This window comes from Hypanus sabinus, chromosome 16, assembly GCF_030144855.1.
Source record: "Hypanus sabinus isolate sHypSab1 chromosome 16, sHypSab1.hap1, whole genome shotgun sequence".
NCBI classification, from domain to species: domain Eukaryota; kingdom Metazoa; phylum Chordata; class Chondrichthyes; order Myliobatiformes; family Dasyatidae; genus Hypanus; species Hypanus sabinus.
The window spans coordinates 23,147,561-23,169,108 of NC_082721.1; the positions used below are offsets into that span (position 1 = coordinate 23,147,561).

Genomic DNA, 21,548 nt, shown 5'->3' on the forward strand with positions numbered 1-21,548 from the left:
AAGACCAGCTCAGTACGTTCGTGTCCTTTGAAATGGGACATGATGAACCAGAGACAGCGATACTCTGCAGCAGCAACCAGAAATGCATTCCTTCCCCTAAGATTTGGTGTAATACTTCAGATATGTGCAGTGTCCTCTTTTGAATTTACCTCAGTTTCAAAAGGTTGGGATATCATCAATGGGTTTACTCACGCCCATCATTTTGCGACAAATCTGTTAAAGTGTTGCTGTGATTGTCCAATGTCCCATTTTAATATTCACCTTTATAAGGCTTGAAAGGAATCAGGATTAATACCACCGGCACATGTCGTGAAATTTGTAAACTTCTCAGCAGCAGTACAAGGCAATACATAGCAATATAGGAAAAAATAATGAATTACAGTAAATATATATATATTTTTATTTGGCTTTCTCTTTCTCTCTCTCATATATATAATATAGTTAAATAAGTAGTGTGGAAAACAGGAAATAAAAATGTAGTGAGGTAGCACTCGTAGGTTCAATGTCCATTCAGAAATTGGATGAAGCTGTCTCAATTGATGGTGTGTGCTTTCAGGCTTCTGTACCTCCTTCCCAATGGTAACAATGAGAAGAGGGCATGTCCTGGGTGGAGGAGGGTCCTTAAGGATAGTCTCCACTTTTCTGAGGCACCGTTCCTTGAAGGTGTCCTGTATACTAGTAAGGCTAGTGCCCATGATGGAGCCCAGTCTGCAAATCTCTGCAGCTTACCTCATTACTGTACAATATCACCACACACACACATGCGCGTGATGCAGCCAGTTAGAATGCTCTCCACAGCACATCTGTAGGAGTTTGTGAGCATCCCTATCTGAAAGCAGCATAGATCAGAAATGAGCCAAATGCGTGGCTTGTTGCATTTACCTCTAAGCTAAAAGGACCTTAAAATGCTCAATTCTCACAATTATATACATGCCTTTGGAAAAGATTGTGGGAGACAAGTGGCTGTGTTCTGGCCTCCTGCACTTCAGCCTCTCAGGCCAGCAATTTTTCTTTCAAGCCTTGCTCCATGAGATGTGCATGTTCTCTGTGCTGACAGTGTGTATAATGGCAGAACACTGAAGGGAAACCAAGGTCCATGGTGAGAGATCCTCCTGTACCATCCAGTGAGAAACAGGATGTTCTGCCAACAGCCCCCATGTCACCCTGTTTGGAAAAGCACAAAATGAAAGCAGATTAGTCTGTCATTGAACTTTGTTGTTTGAGGTCTAACTGAAAGCATATTAACTTATGTTTATTTAGATAACAGTTGCTAAATTGTAGAGATACTGTAATTAGTGGGCACTAAGCACCTTGACAAAAGAATGATTTGCTCTTTTCATAGGTCAAGGAAACACACTTAGCGGCTACTTTATTAGGTACCTCCTGTACCAAATAAAGTGACTACTGAGTGTGTGTTCGTGGTCTTCTGCTGCTTTAGCCCTTCAGCTTCAAGGTTCGACATGTTGTGTGTTCAGAGATGCTCTTCCATCCACCACTGTTGTAACATTTATTTGAGTTGTTGTCTCCTTCCTGTCAGCTTGAACCAGTCTGCCCATTCTCCTCTGACCTCTCTCATTAACGAGGCATTTTTGCCCACCAAACCACTGCTCACTGGATTTTTTTTTCACAATTCTCTAAATTCTATAGATTGCTGTGCACGAAAATCCCAGTTTCTGAGATACTCAAACCACCTGTCTGGCAACAACAATCATTCCACAGTCAAAGTCACTTACACTGCATATCTTCCTCATTCTGATGTTTGGCCTGAACAACAACTGAACCTCTTGACCATGCCTGCATGCTTTTATGCACTGAGTTGCTGCCACATGATTGGCTGATTAAATATTTGCATTAATGAGCTGGTGTACCTGATAAAGTGGCCACTGAGAGAAAATAGCACTTTTCATAACTCCAAGGTACACTTAAATACTTTATACCAAAGAAAAAACGTATGTGAGGATACGATTGGATACCGATGATGTTAAAGTTGTACCACTCTTGGAGCATTGCGTACTGTTCTGCTCACTGTGTTATGGGAAGGTGTTCACTGTTATGGGAAGGAGTGACTTATTAAGAGAGGGTGCAGAATAGGTTACCAAGGATGTTGCCTGGATTGGAGCACTTGAATTATTGAGAGACATTGGATAGGCTCAGCCTTTTTCCCTAGAGCAGGGGTTCCCAACCTGGTGTTCATGGATCCCTTGGTTAATGGGGTCCGTGGCATACCCCTGCACTGGAGTGACGGAAGCCATGTTAAATTATGACAGGTATAGATAGACAAAATGGCCAGAGTGTATTTCCTATGGTAGGAGCGCCTAAGCTGGAGCACATAGGTTTAAGTTGAGAGAGAGGAGTTCTAAAGGGTATCTGCAATGAGCTCCAGGAGAGGGTGGCAGAGGCAGAAACAGTAATAATATTTAAGAAGCAGCTGGTTGGATATTTGATTGAGCAAAGTACGGATGGATACATAACCTCAGTACCGCCCCGAATGCTCTTGCCCACCCGGACTATCTTTGGATCAGAAATTTCGAGGAGCTGGTGGCAATGTTGTACTTCAAGAATGTTCTGAGCACATCTTTCCCAACAGAACTGAAATATAAGACATTGAAACATTAGATATTGTTCATGTGATTGGTCTGTGCCCACACCCTGCCATTGGCACAGGTTAGGATCCTGTATGCTTTCTACATTGATGGTACCTCTCAAGTCAACTGTGTAAGGGGAAGCATGTTTTCTTATGAATTGAATTGACTTTATTATTTACCTCCTTCAAATACAAGAGGAGTTAAAAATCTTTACGCTATATCTCAGTTCAAATGTGTAATGTGTAATCATAGTAACGTATAATAAATATTACAGTACTACAGGATAATCAATATAGCATAGAAATACAGTTGTGTCAGCATGAATTAAACAGTCTGATGGCCTGGTTGGAAGAAGCTGTCCTGGAGCCTGTTGGTCCTGGCTTTTATGCTGCGGTACCGTTTCTGGATGGTAGCAGCTGGAACAGTTTGTGGTTGGGGTGACTTGTTCCTTTGGGCCCTTTTTACACACCTGTCTTTGTAAATGTCCTGAATGGTGGGAGGTTCACATCTACAGGTGCGCTGGGCTGTCCGCACCACTCTCTACAGAATCTTGCAATTGAGGGAATTACAGTTCCCATACCAGGCAGTGATGCAGCCAGTCAGGATGCTCTCAATTGTGCCCCTATAGAAAATTCTTAGAATTTGGGGGCCCATACCAAACCTCTTCAACCATCTGAGGTGAAAGAGGTGCTGTTGTGCTTTTTCACCACACAGCCGGTTTGTACAGACCACGTGGGATCCTCGGTGATGTTTAGGCTGAGGAACTTAAAGCTGTTCACCCTCTCAACCCCAGATCCATTGATGTCAGTAGGGGTTAGCTTGTCTCCATTCCACTTGTAGTCCACAACCAACTCCTCTGTTTTTGTAACATTGAGGGAGAGGTTGTTTTCCTGACGCCACTGTGTCAGGGTGATGACTTCCTCTCTGTTGGCTGCCTCATTATTATTTTGAGATTAGGCCAATCAGTGTAGTGCCATCAGCAAATTTAATTAGCAGATTGAAGCTGTGGGTGGTGACACCGTCATGGGTATACAGAGAGTAAAGGAGGGGCTTAGGACACAGCACTGAGGGGCACCTGTGTTGAGGGTCAGAGGGGCAGAAGTGAGGGAGCCCACTCTTACCACCTGCCAGCGATCTGACAGGAAGTCCATGATCCAGCTGCACAAGGCAGGGTGAAGGCCTAGTTCTCTGAGCTTCTTGTCGAGCCTGGAGGGAATGATGGTGTTGAATGCTGAACTGTAGTCCAAGAACAGCATTCTCACATAAGCATCCCTCTTCTCCAGATGAGTAAGGACGGTGTGTAGAGCTGTGGTTACTGAGTCATCTGTTGATCAGCTGTGTTGGTAGGTGAATTGTAGGGGGTCCAGTGTGGGTGGTAGCATGCTGCAGATGTAGTCTTTGACTGGCTTCTCAAAGCATTTGCTTATTATTGAGGTGAGTGTGATAGGACACCAGTCGTTCAGACTTCTAAGGTACAGGGACAATAGTGGATAATTTGAAGCAGGAGGGCATTCTACACTGGGAGAGGGAGAGATTAAAAATGTCTGTAAACACAGCTCTGTATGCACATCCTGAGTACTCGCCCCAGAATACTGTCTTGTCCCGCAGCCCTGAGACCGTCCACCCATTGGAAACACCTGCATACTTCGGCCTCAGAGATGACCAAGCTGCTGGTCGCATCATCTGCAGGTCTCCTCAGGGGCTCAGCATTGGTAACATCGAATCGAGCGTAAAAAAAGATTTAGCTCGTCTGGGAGAGAGGCATCGATGTCGGAAACTCCATTGCGTTTAGCTTTGCAGTCTGCTATGGTGTGCAGACCTTCCCATAAGCTCTAAGTCTAACCTTGGTGTGTTTTTCTGAATTTATGAATTGCTTTGAAAATGTCAGTTGGTGCACACTCAGGGGCCACTTGATTCAGCACAGTGTCACCTAACAAAGTGGCAACTGAGTGTATGAATCACTTTAAAAATGTAATTTGGTGTAAATTGGGACTCAAAACTTCTTAAGAATGGGTACATTTAGCTAAACCTCCAAGAAAATACATCTCTGAATCTAATCATGTGTTCTTGGTAAACTTTTACTTCCATACTTAACACGTTAACTCAACTTACAAGTACTTACAGCCCTGGTGCAGTTTAAGAAGGCACAATCTCTGGCAGCGATAGGTTTTAAATACGTGCTCCCAAGTAGACCACAGCATTCACCAACCCAGCTCCCTAGTGTATGAACACTAGCTCTCTGTGTAAACACTCTGTTCTCTCTGGGATCCTTTCTGAAAGCCTTCTTTGAAAGTACAACTCCATATGAGTGGGTCAACCCCCTGTCCAACTCCCCAACACCATCCCTTCGCAACCACACACCTCACCTCTGCACACCCATCCCTCAGAACTTGTCATTTGCTCAAGTGCCACTAGTTATTGAAGAAGCTTGATGTTATGATCTGGCTGATGGTAGCAGAGAGTGCCATAGCAAACCTCTTCCTGTTCCGTGTCTGTGAATAAGCAAGTCTTTTATTCTATAGCCGAGGCTGATGTTAACTTCACCATATACATCCCATTGTGGTCAGGTAAATGGTGGATAATTTTAAACACATATGTGAACATACACTCAGTTGCCACATTTTTAGGAACACCTGTACACCTCTACGTTTATTCAATTATCTAAACAGCCAGTCATGTGGCAGCAACTCAATGCATGCAAGCATGCAGACATGGTCAAGAGGTTCAGTTGTTGTTCAGACCAAACATTAGAATGGGGAAGAAATGTGATCTAGGTGACCTTGACCATTGGAATGATTATTGGTGCCAGATGGGGTGGACTGAGTATCTCAAAAATGCTGATCTCAAAAAAGAAAAACACATCCGGTGAGCAGCAGGTCTGTGGGTGAAAACAGAATGGGTGAGGTCAGCGGGGAACGGTCAGACTGGTTGAGGCTGACAGGAAAGCGACAGTAACTCAAATAACCACGCGTTACAACTGTGGTGTGCAGAAGAGCTGCGAACTCACAATATGTCAAATCTGTAGGAGCTGAAGAGAAGGTGGAAAAGTGGCCACTAAGTGTGTATAACACACAATTTTGAACACTACTTGCAGATAAATTTGAGTTATTGCCGTCATTTGCCAGCACCTTCCCCAGCCCCTTGCAATGGAAGATGAAGTGTTGTACAAGAGGTGTCTCTCCATGGAGATCTCGGGATCAGTCAGAAAGCTCAAGTCCGTTATAGGGGAGGCGGCCGGGGGTGGGGGGGGGGAGGTGAGGGGCTGGATGGGAGATTGGTTGACATTCTGCGATTTCTCACGGAGGAGAATCCGAGAGGGTTGAGGTGTAGTAACTGCATGACCAAAGCTTCAAAGGTGAAGCCGAAACACGAGAGCTGTACAGATCATTGCGGAAGTCGCTCAGTGAACATTACTAGCCAATCAGGAGGCGCGAGAAGGCTGCGTTTTCTTTAAATGCCAAACCAACCAGAGATATGACACATCCTTTCAAAGTGCAGCAAATAATGGGAGCTTTTCGATGTGGTTATGTGGGCTTGACATCTTTGCATCAAGTTGTAGTCTGACTCATAAAGACCTGTTCCTCCCTTCCCCTCTGTCCAGCTGCGAGTGTCTGAGATATCGTGCCAGAATCCTGTGTGACCGTTCTACACCGTACTGCAGGTGCTGTTGTTGTGTATTCCACAGTCCTGCACGCCAGGCAGTTTCCCTCAGCGCCGTGGATTCCCAAACATATTAAAGAAAGCTTTGTTGTCATGAAATTGTAGAAACTGACATTGAAACCAGTTTCAGCTAAAATCTGATATTTTGTTGGCTGGCATATGGAGATTAAATAGATATCAGTGATGTTTATTTTTAAACTTTGCCCACGTTTCTCGGTGTCAAGAGGTGTTGCCTGGTGAGTTTTTTTTTACCCCCTTGGTGCTAAAGTCCACTGTGAGGCAATGGAAAAGGAATCCAATTCCTTCAGCCAGTTAAATTGACTGCCTGTTATCGGAGAAGATTGTTCAGTTAGATACAGCCTTTCAGCCGTGGGAAGCTTCGCTCTTCGGCCCAAATCCGAGTTTCACCCGCACATTTCTTTCACCGAGACGGTGAATTCCAGTTGGGAGTTAGGCCTCCTGGTTTAAGATGCGTCGGTGAAACTTGGCGACTGCTTCCTGGTGACAAATAAATACTAATTACTAAATGTTTCATTAATTACACTTTTCTGCCAAACAATGAGCTGTAAGTTCTCCGATGGATTTGAGCTTTTGACCCGGTATTTTTGCGGTGGGGAGTGAAGTCTCGAAGGTGCGGGGGGGGGGGGGGGGTAACAGGCCGATATTTGGCTGGTGCAGACTTGGAGGCAGTTCGATTAGGCGGAACTGAGGAGAGGGGAGGCCCGGACCCACCTGAGAGCGAGGGAAGACCCAGGGTTTGATCGATTTAAGTGCTGGGCCAGACTGGAAAAGTTGGGCACGGGCCGAATTAAGGTGCAACACGAGGAAATCTGCAGACGCTGGAAATTCAAGCGACACCCACAAAATGCCGGTGGAACGCAGGCAGGCCAGGCAGCATCTATAGGGGGAAGCACTCTGCTTCTTCCTATTCATGCTGTCCGGCCTGCTGCGTTCCACCGGTAATTTGTGGGTGTCGCTTGAATTTCCAGCATCTGCAGATTTCCTCGTGTTGCTTTTTAAATCCGAATTAAAGTGGCTGGGGCACCGGCCCGAGTGCGTATCAAAGCGGCAGGGTCCGGGTCCGGGTCCGACAGCAAGATCTGGACGATTTAAGCGCTGGGCCAGTTTGAAAGGGATTGGGATGTCAGGACTGGCTGCCCCGAACTCCAGCTCACTGCTCTGCAAGTTTTACTCATCTCTGCACCAAACTGTGACTGCGGCCAGCAGCTGTCACAGCGTGAACTTCAGTTCTGAATGCTACTTGCTTACTTTTACTGTTTGCTCTGTTTTAAAATTCTTCTTTTCTCCCTCTGCACATGGGGTGTTTGGCGGACCCCTTTTGTTTTAACGGGTTCTATTGGGTTTCTTTGCTGAGTAGCTGCCTGTGTGAAGATGAATCTCAAGGCTGCATGAAGTATACAGTACTTACTTCGATAATAAATGTACTTTAACTTCAGGAAAATGGGATGATGTGACCTCTTCTCAACCTAAAGCTGCTGTAGTTAATAACATGTACGATACTGGATGGTTGCCGCATCTGTTCTATGCTGTTCTACATATTCTGTGCAGCTTTCAGCCACCCCAAATGCATCAAAGCTAATCGCTCCAACCACTCTGTGCTTATAGGAAGTTCCACATTCTAATTCTAGAAGTACTGCTATCAGTGTCGTAGGTCAACTGCCAGCGCAGAACAGCATTTGAAGCCGTCCGTTTCCTGGAAGCTTTGCTTTTGAAACAGCTTGTGATACGGTTATCGAGGAGGAACCAAGTGCGTGCTCCGTCGTGCCTTTCTGGGGAAGTTACACAATGGAAGCATCACTCAGCACCTGAGTCCGTAGCGCTTGTCAAAGGTTTATTGTTTTACAGTGCTGCTCCATGTCCCAGGAAACTTGCCTTCTGAGTAAAGGAAATCAAGCACCTTTTATACACTTACTGATAAAGGTGTTGTTGCAAGCATTAATCCAGTCCAGGTTAATACTGCGGCATGCTGTGGCTGCAGAAATGTGGTCAAGTCCCACAGAGCTTTACATTCAGCCCACAAGGCTCCATTTTATCACACAATATGTGATTGCAGCTCCGATTATGATTGAACAGGCAGCTACAGGTAGCTGGCTTCGCCACTGTCAACCGGACCACTGCAGCTTTTACAAGCTGAAATGCTTTGCCCTGAGTTCCCCACCAAAAGATGTTGTCTCAGACAACCAAAGCAGTATTCCCAAGCATTGTACTTTCACCAATTCTGTCCTTTATTTTTATTTATTTATTGAAATAGAGTGCAGAGTAGGCCCTTCTGCCCCTCTGAGCTTTGCCGCACAACAATCCCCTGATTTAACCCTCGCCTCACCACAGGACAATTTACACTGACCAATTAACCCACCAACTGCTACATCTTTGGACTGTGGGAGGAAACCCACACAGTCACACAGCGAGCGTACAAGTTCCTCGCAGGCAGTGGCGGGAATTAAATCTCAATTCCTTTTCAAGCTTTACAGGCCTGGAGCCCTGCAACGAGCTGCCCTTTGTAACATTGCCGGTTGACGGTATAAATATTTCTCTGAGGGAGGGAGGAATGGGGTTGCAATCGCCGCTCGGGATGTTCTGTTTTGTTTGTTCTGTGTCTTACTGCTGAGCATGGTGGACGCGCTGTTTTTGGCACCGATGCTTGCGGGCTGCCCCCAGCACATCCTCGGGTGTGTTCGTTGTTAATGCAAGTGACGCTTTTCAAGTTCAAGCTCAAGTTCAATCGTACACGTGTACAGCTAAACATAACAGCGTTTCTCCGGAGCTAGGGTGTGAAACTCAGTACATACAGCCACACACAGCACTCAGCACATATAGTGACCATAGTACACACAGTCACAAAAAGTAACGTTAGCACAAGCATGGCCTGAAGAGCGATGGTGCATGGGAGGTTGTTCTGGAGCCACGTTTCTGCAAGAACAAGCATGCAGCAGTTTCTCATCTCGTGCTGGTCCCTCTACAGGCAAAGGCAAATCTGCGACCAAGCGTGCCGGGATCTTATTGGGAATTTCACTTTCTGTTTTGAGGTGAGTGTGATAAGTCAATCTGAATCTGAAATCTGAAGGATCAGCAGATTTTGATTCCGGTTCCACTGCAGAAACGTGCACGTTTTCAGCTGACACATTGAAAATTTCAGATGCAACATTGAAGATGAAACATTCTTCCCTTTCAAAAAGACCTTGCAGCCCTGCTCTTTGTATTCTAACCAATAGTTAGCAACTAAAACCATTTAAGGGGTAATATCATCCTGAATTGTTTATTAAGGGGACTACTGGATTCAAATTCACTGCTCTGTACATTGGAAATGCCTAATAGCTGCAAAGTATCTTGAAAGTGAGGTTACTAGCTCTATTTGGATCTCTGCCAGGAAGTTTCAATATGTGTTCCATTATGTCAGATGTAATTACATCAGCCGCGAAACTCCACTGATAGATCTCCAGCTGACGGCAGAGCACCTCTGACCCAGGAGGGCATCCTGGCCAGTGTTTTGATGTGACAAAACATCCCCTTCCTTCTGTGATTCACCCCCAGTGGGTGCTGCCTCCCCCGCTTGCAGGTGCAGCTCCACTGTTGCACTGACACGCACGTCAGAGGGTGGGAAGTACAAATTCCACAAAGTCACCAGCTTGGCTGGTTCATTCCCTGTGCATGTCACTGTGGGTGGATCCAATCTGTGACCTGATTCTCCCCTATACCGACGGAGAGGCGCTGTCGGTAGTTCGAGCAGGACATAATCTGAATCCAGATCCTGCACAATCTAGAGGGGTCGACAGCCCCACCTTAGACATAGACGTGAGCATGGAATATAGCACAGCAGCAGAACAAGCCTCTCGGAAATGATCCCAAACTAAATTAGTCCATCTTCCTGCATGTTTATGTGTCTACCTAAAATCCACTATTGCATAGGGGTCCGCCACCACCCTGGCTCTTAAGGATGTGAAAGATACTGTAGAAGGCCCTCTGTCCTGGAGCAGAACACCAACATCTTGAATACCATCAGGAGACAGGTGAAGTTTCAGGAATCAGAATCAGGTTTAATATCACCCAGCGTGTGTCGTGAAATTAGTTAACCTTGCAGCAGCAGTACAATACAATAAGTGATAAATGTAGGGGGGAAAAACTGAATTACAGTAAGTATATCTGTGGATATTAAATAGCTAAATAAGTAGTGCAAAAACAGAACTTTAAAAAAAATTAGTGAGTTAGCGTTCAACGTCCTTTTCGAAATCGGATGGCAGAGGGGAAGAAGCTGTTCCTGAATCGCTTTGTGTACACATTGAAGTTTCTCTACTTCCTTCCTGATGGTAACAACGAGAAGAGGGCATGTCCTGGGTGGCAGGGGTCCTTCATGATGGACATTTCCTTTTTGAGACACTGCACGTTTTAATTTACTCAGAGCCTGCATAATATGATCTCAGGAGCTCTTCCTGGTAAAAGCACTGGCACTCCAAGGGTTAAGTTGTTTGCTATTGAAGTAGAAATAAAAACAGAAAATGCTAGTGGACTCATTAGGCCAGGCAGCATCTATGGAGACGGGAGCAGGAATCAGGTCAGTGGCCCTTCGTCAGAAATGAGGAAACAAGCAGCAGAGTGGGGGAAGAGCGGAGAAAGCAAAGGGATTATCAGTGACGGAGCAGAGGCCCGGGCTGCCCCAGTGACACAATTGCTTTTGTTGCTGTTCAGAAGAGAGAAATGAATGTATGTTGATTAGTCAGACCTGCCTGGCGGGATAGCAAAGGAGCAAGATGAAAGAAGGCAGTGCAGAAGAGAGGAAATTGTGCAGTACTCTGGCATGCAGAATGCAGAGTTGCTAGAAATTGACAATATTTTTGATTTCAAGTAGCGGTAATGTTTATTATTTCTGATAATCCAGATGTATAAGTGATAAGTGGAGGGGTGGTGGGGGGGGGGAGAATTTCAAATCCCAGCTTTGCAGATCTGAAATCTGCAAATCTGGAAAGGTAATGTGAACATGATACTATCTACCTGTTCACAAACGACCTTGAAAGGGCAGAGATCTACCCACACTGCCTGCTCTGGTCTGGGACTCCAAATGGTTCTAACCGGTTTGTGTAAAAGTCTGTGAGAAGCCTCAGCTCATGGGGCAGTGAAAGGAAATCCTCAGCTGACCAGCAAAACTCACTTGCAGTGCATGAGTTAAAAAACATTTGCCTCCCGAGTTCTGACTTCCCTGAATAAATGCTCCTGAGGAAAATCGTTTAGCTATGAATGTTGCAAAATATCAGACTGTAATTGAAACTGACACCAAAAAGTATGTATGCTGGGAAAAAAGGCTTGTGGTGTAATACTAAGTAGGGAAATAATGTGATACAGTATTTTAGGCAATGATTTTCTCCTGCTGACCGATGTCAGCAGATTTAGCCTCGTGCCAATGATACCATGTCATCACATTATTGACATGCTGCTGCAGAGATTGGTTGCCCCATTTAGGCAAATCCCATGGTTGGAAATGCATGAGATAGCAAGAATGCCAGTTGGTTTTGGATGCTGTTTCTGTTCTAACATTTGCCTCGCAGGAAATGAAAATACTTTCAAAACTTTATCATCGGGACAGGAAAAGAAAGAGAGATTGAGAGACAGAGAGAGAGTTTTTAACTTAGTTGATTTCAGTATGGACTTTAGGGTAAAAGACAGGTTGCAGCGTTTTTCCAGAGAAGCACATGATCTGATCGAGGTCTTTAAGGGTTTGTTTGAGTAGATGCTTCAGGACACAGATACTCTATCTTGGCTTCCTTCCTGGTGTCAAAGAAGCCAATCGTCAGCTCACCACATGATACCAGGGAACACTTTCCCTGTTCTGGTGAAGGGTCCTGAGCATTTCCAGTGCTTTCTGTGTTTGTTTGCCATTCTCTGTGTAACGTTCTCCTTCGCGTGTAACTGATAACGTCGAATTCAACGTCGAGATAAACCACAGTCAATGAGAACCAGATCGCAGTAAGAAAAACCATTTACTGTTCACTCTTCACATTAACATATGGTGAAAACTGTTGATAAAACAATACAAGATTGATACAGTATTTGTTCCTTCCTTAATATCACATTTCAATTGTAAATACTTGTAAAGGTGACTATAACTACATTACACTAAGGTGCAGTATACAGGGAGAGTTTACCTGCTCCATTGACTACTTTAAATACACTTCCATGCAAACTATCCCCAACTCTTTAACTAACGAAAGCATAAACGTTATCGACCGTCGTTACTTCTATCAGGATCGGCATTAACATCTTAGTTCAATATATCGATTATCTATTAACTTACAGCGTTGCTCTCACTGTGATTTCTCATGCCTGCAAAACAACTTCTGCTCAGGTGTGCCTCGTGGTGAGCCCCCACCCTCGTGCTAATTTCAAACCGGTACTTTCCCACAAGACGCGTCGAAACCGGATGTGACCTCATCGCATGCCGATATATTTTACATGCAATGAATATACTTTAAACACTTCTAATTCTAACTAGAAAATACTATCGAATGAATTACTAAGCAGAAATATTATAAACTAAATAACTGTCGTAAAGACAGCACACTCTGCATCCACATCTTCTGTTTTTCAGTGACTGAGAGCTCTGGATGTAGCAGAGGTACAGACAACATCCCCGCTGCAGTACTCATCTGCACTCCAAGAAAGAGCCACTGCTCTAGGCAGGTTGCTTCGGAGTACACAGAACAATGATGCGGACCACATAGCGGTCCAGGAACAACGTGCTCACACAAACAAACCATGCAAACCTGTTCCAGCTAATTACCAATAATCAACAAAATGATCAATACGTTACCCCAATAACCTGCAAAATTTGGGTTTTGCCGGGACTATTGAGTCCCAGCCTGCCTCATGTCCCGTCCTTAGCCCAAACATGACCAGGAGAACTGAACACTAGAGATGAGCAGAGACTGATTGCCCCTGACATCAGGCGGTATTTTACTGAGTGCGGCATCAAGGAGCCCTGGTAGGAAAGTCAAAGGGCCTCGAGGATAAAACGCGCCAGTGGTAGGGGTCGGACCTGGGTTTGTGTGTAAATTATCCGAGGCCCAGGGTATCAGTGCAGAAATTCCAAGGCCCAAGTATCTGTGATTCAATGATGACCTTCCTTCCACCACAGGATCGGAGCTGGATGTTTGCCAGCTCGTCAGTGAATAAAGCTGTCCATGCCTGCAAACAGCAAGATCCAGATTAAATTTGGGAGTGGGCATTAGGGTAAGCAATGTCCTTGCTATGGATGACCAACTCCAACAAGACAGATTTTTAACCGTTTCCCTGTGAGGTTCCATCATCCCATCATCGCTTTGACGGAAGAAATAAAAGGATAGACTATTTTCCAAATGGAGAGAAAATTCAAAATTCTGAGGTTCAGAGGGACTTGGGAGTTCTTGTGCAGTATTCCCTAAAGGTTAATTTGCAGGTTGAGGTGGAGGTGAGGAAGACAATTGGGTTGTTAGCATTCATTTCAAGGGGACTAGAATATAATAGTAAGGATGTAAAGCACTGGTGAGGCTTCACTGGGAGTATTGTGAGCAGTTTTGGACCTCTTACCTAAGAAAGGATGCACTGACATTGGAGAGGTTTCAAAGGAGGTTCAAAAATGATTCTGGAATGGAAAGGCTTGTTACACAAAGAGCATTTGATTGCTCTGGGCCTGTACTCACTGGAATCCAGAAGAATGAGGGGTGGCTTCATTGAAACCTATCGAATGGTGAAAGGCCTTGGTAGGGTGGATGTGGAGGGGATGTTTCCTATGGCAGGGGATTCTAAGACCAGAGGATGCTGCTTCGGAATAGAAGGGCATCCTTTTAGAATGGCGATGAGGTATTCCTTTAGCCAGAGAGTGATGAATTTGTCGAAGCCATTGCCACAGGTGGCTGTGGGGGCCAAGTCACTGGGTATATTTAAAGGAGAGGTCGATAGATTCTTGATTAGTCAGAGCATGAAGGGATACAGGAGGAAGACAGGAGACTGGGGCTGAGAGAGAAAATGAATCAGCCATGATGAAATGGTGGAGAAAGCTCAATGAGCCAAATTGCCTAATTCTACTCCTGTATCTTATGGTCTTGTATCTGGGAAATAAAATTGATCATAAACTCAGCTGATAAGTCACATAAATACTGTGACTACCTGAGCAAGTCAGAGACTTGGTATCCTAATGATGATTTACTCACTCTCTTGACACTTCAGATTCATCCCACCATGCTTATGACATGAGTCATTCAGATGATGGGATGCTCACCTCCTGCCTGTATAAGAGAAGTTCCAGCGTTTCTCAAGACACTCTGGACAAAGTAGTGGGTTTGGTTAGTGACCCATCCACATGCAAAATATTCATTCTCTCCCCCTTCTGGCACACAGTGACAGCAAAACACACTACGGTCACTTAACTTTCTGCTATCACACCCGCAAAACCCTTGGCCTCTTCAACGAACGACGAGGTGCAATGTGCTGATAGAAACACCACTCACGCAGAAAAGGTGATAGAAGGAAATTGTTAAAGGGGATATAGAAGCTTAGGTGGAAGGAGGTTATGTGGAGCATACAGCTACATATGACCTTGTTAAACCAAATGACCTTTGTAATAAATGTCAGCAGAAGGTAGAATTGCACTGAGCTTTAATTATACATCCGCCCAACACAATTCCATGACCTGCCAATTGACCATTAACTATAGAATGTTCAGCACTTATTCAGGCCATTTGGCCCATCAGGTCCAAGTATGTGTTCACAAAGACTTCCTTGAGCAATGGATGGTAATTGAGCTGCCGTAACCACGAAGTCAATGGCAGCAACTTTACCTCAGAAATAGGAAGGAACATGCTTCTTGGTGTAAGCTCTTTTGTTGTTGCTTCTGGCCAGACAACAAATAGAGTGTAATCAACAAAACCTTTACTGAGGACAGTGGCTCTCAATGAAATGAGAACGTCTGGGACAAAGAACGTAGTGTGTCGAATCGCCGTGTTACTTCCACAGAGATTGCATGTCGTAAACGATCAGACTTTTAATGTATTTCATTTATTTAGAAACACAGCTTGGTAACAGGGCCTTCAGGCCCAACGAGCCCATGTCGCCCAATTACACCCATGTTACCAATTAGACTACTAACCCGCATGTCTTTGGATTGTGGGAGGACACCGGAGCAACTGGAGGAAACCCATACGTTCACGAGAGCACGTGCAAACTCCTTACAGACCGCGGAGGAATTGAACCTGGGTTGCTGGCACTGTGATAGTGTTGTGCTCACTACTATGCCTCTGTGATGCCCTAAAATTTTTCAGAAATTATTCCAGAGCTGCATTTACCAATTGACTGTATGTGTTATTGCCACTTGCCTTGTGGCAATAACTTTTGGAGCTTTAAAAAGAAGAGGAGTTTTAAAATAAATAAATAAAGAGAGACAGCACAGTGGCACAGCAGTTAGCATAATGGCGTTACAGTGCTAGTGGTCTCATTGGATTGAAAGAGCCTTTTACTGTGATGTGCCTCTACATAAAACTTAAAAAAAAACATAAAGGTAGACAAAAGTATCTGATTGTACTTGCACTCAAAAGGGATGCCATGATGCGTGGCTCGGAATATTATGCACGTGCCTTGAAGGCTGATCCTTGGCCGAGTCAGCCCAGAACTCTTCTGTCTCTTCGGTCAGGAGGTTGCGGGTTCCAGGTTGACTCTCGAGACACGCACAGAATCGGGCGCAGTTCTATGAGAATGCTGCGCAGTCCGAGGGGCCTCGTTTGTTCCCTTAGCTGCACATAACGGTGAGGGTGGAGCGCCGTGGGAGAGGTGTGGGACAGGTGGCAGAGAAGGAGTGCCACGCACAACACGCCGGAGGAACTCAGCAGGTCGGGCAGAGTCTGTGGAAACGAGCAGTCAACGTTTCGGGCCGAGACCCTTCGTCAGCACTGAAGAGGGAGAGGACAGAAGCCCTTTAAAGAAGGTTGGGGGAGGGTGGGAAGGAGAAGGCTGGTAGGTGCCAGGTGAAAAACCAGTAAGAAACTGGGATGGGGAAGGGAGAGGGAGGGAATTACTGGAAGTTGGAGAATTCAATGTTCATGCCAAGGGGCTGGAGACTACCCAGACGGTATACGAGGTGTTGCTTCTCCAACCTGAGTTTGGCCCCATCATGGCAGTAGAGGAGGCCATGTATGGGCACAGGAGTGCCTGGGGTGGGGATGGTGGCGCATGTGCAGGTGAGACTCCGGGCAAGGTCATTTGATTCCAAACAGTTGAATTATTAATCATTACAGAATGTCCCCCACTCCCACTCCTCCCCCTTCCCCTTTTCCCAAGCAAGATTGCCCTCTCCCTGCCCCCTTCCCACTCAGTCCACAATAGAGATCCATATCAGAGTCAGGTTTACCATCACTCACACGTCTTGATTTTTTTTTGCGGCAGCAGTACTGCAGTATGTAAAATTACAAAGTACCGTGCAAAAGTCCTGGGCTCCCTAGCTATATATATGTGCCTAAGACTTTTGTGCAGTAGTGTGTATTAAGTTATTAAGTGTATTAAGTTTTGTTCTGCATTTTTTGCTTCAACATGTCTGTGTGACTGTGATTGCTTTGTATGACATATTCCTGACTACTTCTTGATGTCACACGCACAATTTCTGCAAGAAGGTATTTATATAAAGCTAAAGGGCACTGTCTGATACAACAATATGTCAAAGTCATAAAATGTGTTAAACTCTCTTCTTAAAGGTACACCTACATTTTCAAGCATCAATTATTTCCTCTCTTGATTTCTTTTCTCCCTCTTTTCTCTGACCGCCTGCAGCTATTCAGGAGCCTGGCAACCTTGCCCAAGTTCCAGACTCTGGAGGAAGTTTGCCCCTAACTGCAGCAACTCACTTGGACAGGGCAGTGGTGGGTAAGCTGGGGTGTGATCCAGCACTGATAGTAGAATTATTGTTCCCGCCTCGGCTGGACCAGCTACATCACTGATTGAATATAAAGCCTGATTGGTTGCTCTCCAAATAATTGCAATGAGGTTATTGGAGGAAGTTATTCCAATTATTTTTAGAGTCTTCAGGCACTCTACCAAAGACCGTCTGAATCACAACCGGACTGAAGTTGAGCATCCTGTTGGTGTTTATGTTTATGTCTCGCTACTGGCTGCTTTGATCAGTTCTTCCTCCACTGTCATCTAGGTCACGGGACCTCCAGACCCGTCATTTAACCCCAAAGGATGATTTAAGGGTCTGCTGTTGAGCAGGGTGTCCTCCAGGGCAGGGTAGTGGTTCAGCTTATCATCAGAGGAGCTGATGTTTCTTTTTCTTGAAATAGAGGCAGTTTGCGACAGAGGGTGATTCCCCACGGTTCCACGGCGAAGGGAAACAGGGTGGTGCAGTGGAGTGTTGATGTATTCAGATTTTTCTGAGCAACTCGTGTGTAAACTGAAACCGAGGCGCTTCCTGTTCTGAGTGGCAGTTTCCTGAGTTACTAAAACAGTTTTGAATTTCCAGTGCTTGTGGTCTTACGCGCTTAAAATGCTAAGCAGTTCGGTATCACAGGATTATAGGAAAATAAAAGATAACCCGTAACCCTACTCATAAGTTCAGAAAGTGGAAATTCTAAAGTAAATGACAGCTGAGTGGGCAAACTTTCTCAGTAGATTAGTGAATGTCCAGTATTGATTTCAAACCTCAGACTTGCAATGCCTCAGCTTGCATTAAAAAATAAGAGTACACGGTCAGCCCTGGAAACTACTTGTCCTTTCAATAAGATTATTGTCAGGATTTGTCTCTTCTATCCAGTCCCTATGGCACTTGATTCCCCCAGAATTTAATCACTTATTGATTTCATCATTCTAAAATAATGGTAGGCCACTCAGTACTGCACAAAGTGAGAGGCATTAAAGCTTCAGAGATCATTAAATCTTTGTGAGCTTGAAGATGCATAGAGCAAAAAGAAAGAGCTGAGGAGAGTTGATCAGCCATTATAGAAAATGGGAATCATGGATAGGCTCATTGGGTGAATGACCATCTCCTCACCCTCATTGCTAATTCCAGCAGCGAGGCTGTTTGCGTCTTCCTGCACCAGGAGGAAAGGATCAATATTTACAAGGCTCACAGTCTAAATGGTTTTGCGTAGTTACCTTGTTGGTGTGTTGTTGTTGAACCAGGCTAACAACCAAGCTGGCATCAAGGCATATATTGTCTCCTTTCAGCAGCCTTGGTGTGGCATACCGATGACCCTACACTCAGCAGGAAGAGAGGTTCTTGCGTAGTCTGAATTAAGATCATAAACAGATTGAGTGGAGAGAGGAAATCTTCCGCCCTGTGATGCTGTTTCTAATTCAGTAATCTCTTGGTGGAAACTGTGGTGCAAAGTCTGAATTTGTTCAATGAATAATTAAACGCTGAGGAAGTCTTAGTTGAATAAAACTCTCAGACTTTCCCTGAACTCTCCTGGGTAAGAAATCAGGGACCGTCGGGTGTTCACAGAACTTTACTTCAACAAAAGAATGTTTTGAAGCTTGAGAGAAAACAGCTTTCAGAAAAAAATGTTATGTTTATACCAAAATGATCTGATTATAGAGTCTAGACTCACAGTAGTACTAACTGACTCATCACTTCTGGATCTTGTCTAAATAGAACAAAACACTCCTTTAAAATCAGTAACACATGGAAATGAAATTAAAAAGCCCTTTAGTTTGGGAATTCTCTTGCAAAAGCCATTGTAAGAAAGATAGGATCTAGGCTATTAGAAAGTAAAGGGCCCTCTGCTTATTTAATATCTCAGGTTAGAACTATTGTTTTGTTACTGTAAATTTATTATCAAAGTATGTATACACTATCTTAAGATATATTTTCTTGCAGGCATTTGCAGGAAAATAAAGCAATACAATCAAATTTATAAATATATATAAAACAAAGATTGACAAACAACCAATGTGCAAAAGAAGACAAATCTTGCAAATAATAATAAACGATAAAAATAACTATATGAAGGTACATGAAGCACGCAGTGCTATTCGAGGCAGCATGGGTCCAGTACATGTACCTCCAGACAGTGTGATTCATTTGTTTGGAATTTGAGACAGAAAAAATGCTGTTAGAAAGAATAAATTAAAATTATTAACTTTCTATAACCATAAAGAAGTGCAAAGTCAATGTTTAGTTGACCCTGATTTGATAGATGTTGCAATTGGGCTTTACTGGGAACAGATTCCAGAGCCTGTTTGATACTAATCCAGTGGCCTCTACATGATGTTGTAAGCACCATGGAGACTAACCCTGAAGCAGAGGTGGGCAAGTGGGATGGATCTGGTGGACAGGATAAGTTCTCATTGGTCTTCTCAAGCTGTAAATCAGTTCTGGGTGGGATGCTGTGAGTGAAGCTCCTGTTTTGCCTTGCCAGAAAGGTTTACAATGTTACTCAGATATTTACATTGGGAGGAATACACCCAAGGTAAGTTTAACTTCACTTCTGATGTGATTGGTGAACTAACAAGCTTGTTACCGAAATACAGAAATCTTGCATAGTCTACTTTCTAGACTAGTTATCTCGGTCAGGCAATACATAGGTCATCCCTGGATCTCCTGCTAGTATTGGACTGAGATGTATTTTCTTCCTAAACTGTGACTTACCTCTGCCATTGTTAACAAAGCTGCATCTAATTCATTTCCCATGCCTCCATTCTCAGTCTCTCCTCCGAGACCGAATAAGGAAGGTCTTCACCTTTCAGTACTCCGGCCTCTGCATTCAACTGAGCATTCTCCACAATTTCCACTACCCTCAAAGAGATTCCACCATCAGACACAACTCACTTTCCTTCCCTTTCAGCGTTTACTTTGCAACTCCCTGGTCCACAACTCTTACTCCTTCAGTTGCATCCCCTCTCAAAACACCTTCCCTTGCAACCACAGTAATGCAACATTTGTCCTTCTGCCTTTTCCCTTCCCACCATCCAGAGACCCAGACACTCTTTTCTGATAGTTTGGATTGGCAAAAGCACCTCCTCCACAATCTCCATCTGCACAGGAGCACCACAGGGATGTGTTCATAGCTTCCTACTCTAGTCACTTTACACCTATGACTGTGTGGCTAAGTACAGTTCCTGTGTAGCTAAGTTTGTTCATGATACCACTATTGTGGGCTGTATCAAAGGAAATGATAAATCAGCAAATGGGAGGGAGGTTGGAAACTTGGCTGATGGTGTAACAACAGCAACCTCTCACTCAATGTCAATAAGAACAAGGAACTGATTGTAGACTTCAGGAGAGGGAAACCAGAGGTCCAGGAGCCAGTACTCATCAGAGGATCAGAGGTGGAGAGGGTCAGTAACTTTAAACTCCTGGGTGTCACTATCTCAGAGGACCTGTCCTGGATCCATCATACAAATATTATTGCGAAGAAAGCATGACAGTGCCTCTGCTTCCTCGGGAGTCTGCAGAGTTTCGGCATGTCTTCGAAAACCTTGGCAAACTTCTGTAGATGTGTGGTGGAACGTGCGCTGACTGGCCGCATTACGGCCTGGTGTGGCATCACCAGTGCCTTTGAGCAGAAAACCCTAGAAGAGGTTGTTGATTTGCCCCAGTACGTCACGGGTAAATCCCTCCCAAGCATTGAGCACATCTACACGAAACGTTACTGTAGAAAAGCAGCATCCATCATTAAAGATCCTCTCCACCCAGGCCATGCTCTCTTCTTGCTACTGCCATTAGGTGGAAGGTACAAGAGCCTCAGGACTCGCACCACCAGGTTCAAGAACATTTACTACCCCCAACCATCAGGCTCTTGAAGAAAAGGAGATAGCTACTCTCATTTAAGGACTGTTGTATTACAATTTTATTGTTATAATAAATTTTACTTTGAACTTTGAACAGATGAGGCATGTCAACAAATACACTCAAAAACTTCTTTAGTTGTACCATGGAGAGCATTCTGACAGGCTGCATCACTGTCTGGTATGGAGGGGCTACTGCACAGGACCGAAAGAAGCTGCAGAAGGTTGTAAATCTAGTCAGCTCCATCTTGAGCACTAGCTTACAAAGTACCCAGGACATCTTCAGGGAGTGGTGTCTCAGAAAGGCAGCGTACATTGTAAAAGACATCCAGCACCCAGGGCATGCCCTTTTCTCACTGTTACTATCAGGAAGGAGGTACAGAAGCCTGAAGGCACACAGTCAGCAATTCAGAAACAGCTTCTTCCCCTCTGTCATCCTAAATGGACATTGAATCTTTGGACACTACCTCACTTCTCTTAATATACAGTATTTCTGTTTTTTGCACATTTTTAATAATCTATTTAATATATGTAATTGATTTACTT

General features: G+C 44.5%; 1 long non-coding RNA gene across 1 annotated transcript; it reads right to left on the reverse strand.

The window, feature by feature from the left end:
- Positions 1 to 411: 411 nt before the first annotated feature.
- Positions 412 to 18,567, reverse strand: LOC132406071 (uncharacterized). Its single transcript, XR_009516051.1, has 3 exons — positions 18,369 to 18,567; positions 2,473 to 6,743; positions 412 to 1,164 (listed from the first exon to the last, which is right to left on the reverse strand). It is a non-coding gene; the product is annotated as an uncharacterized LOC132406071 (long non-coding RNA).
- Between the last annotated feature and the right edge of the window lie 2,981 nt (positions 18,568 to 21,548).